Consider the following 869-nt stretch of genomic DNA (forward strand, 5'->3'; position numbering starts at 1 on the left):
GGAAGCAGTGGGGAACTTGAAGACATCAAAGGAGTCGAGGCCGGAACACAGGATGGCAGGGACAGCAGATGCTTTCCTGCGAGGCCCCCACTCTCTAAGTTTGAGCAGGAAGACTAGAGGTCTATTGAACGGTTTGCTCCTCCTTGGCACGGGCTCAGCACCTCGGGCTGTGTGCTGAAAAGCTGCCTTATTCCTGCGTCTGTCCCACACCAGAGCAGCAGAGAAAACCCATGACAGAAGCGGCTGGGGGAGTTCTGTCCTTTCCCACCAAACGGACGGTTCAGCTGGTGGAGAGAAAAGCCCGGCTCTTCACTGGAAAAGCAATCACAAAAATAACGAGGCGTGGCCAAATCCAGTTCATTGCAGTGTTTTAATCTATCAAAGACCAACATTCTTTGCCGGGACCCCTAAAATGAGAAACCCCCCAACTCTCCCGAAGAAGCCCTTCCTTCATACAGACAGTTGGCTGGGATATTTTGCAATTATTATTATTTAATGGGATGGGGACACTGAATGAAATAAATAGCCCTAAACGCCTGAAGCCCCAAGCTTGCTCTTGAAATGAATCCCAGTGCGACCCCTGCACGGCCCCGCTGCTCCTCATTTCCACCGGTCAGTGCATTAGCTGTAGAGGTCCCAGAAAGCTCGCCCAAAGACATCAGGACACTGCTGGTCACCGCGGCCCGTGAAAACGCCAGCAGGACGACGAACACACGGGAGCTGCCATGCACACCCCGCGGACACCCTGCCGCCAGGGTCAGCAGCCGGGTCGCCGGGGTCCCCACGGCAGAGGCCGCAGGACGCAGGCTGGGCCGCCCGGGGTCCCCACAGTGGAAGTCGCCGGACGCTGGCCGGGCCGGGGTCAGCAG

The sequence above is a fragment of the Elephantulus edwardii genome, unplaced genomic scaffold, assembly GCF_000299155.1.
Source record: "Elephantulus edwardii isolate Elephantulus edwardi_28Jun2011 unplaced genomic scaffold, EleEdw1.0 scaffold00024, whole genome shotgun sequence".
Lineage (NCBI taxonomy): Eukaryota > Metazoa > Chordata > Mammalia > Macroscelidea > Macroscelididae > Elephantulus > Elephantulus edwardii.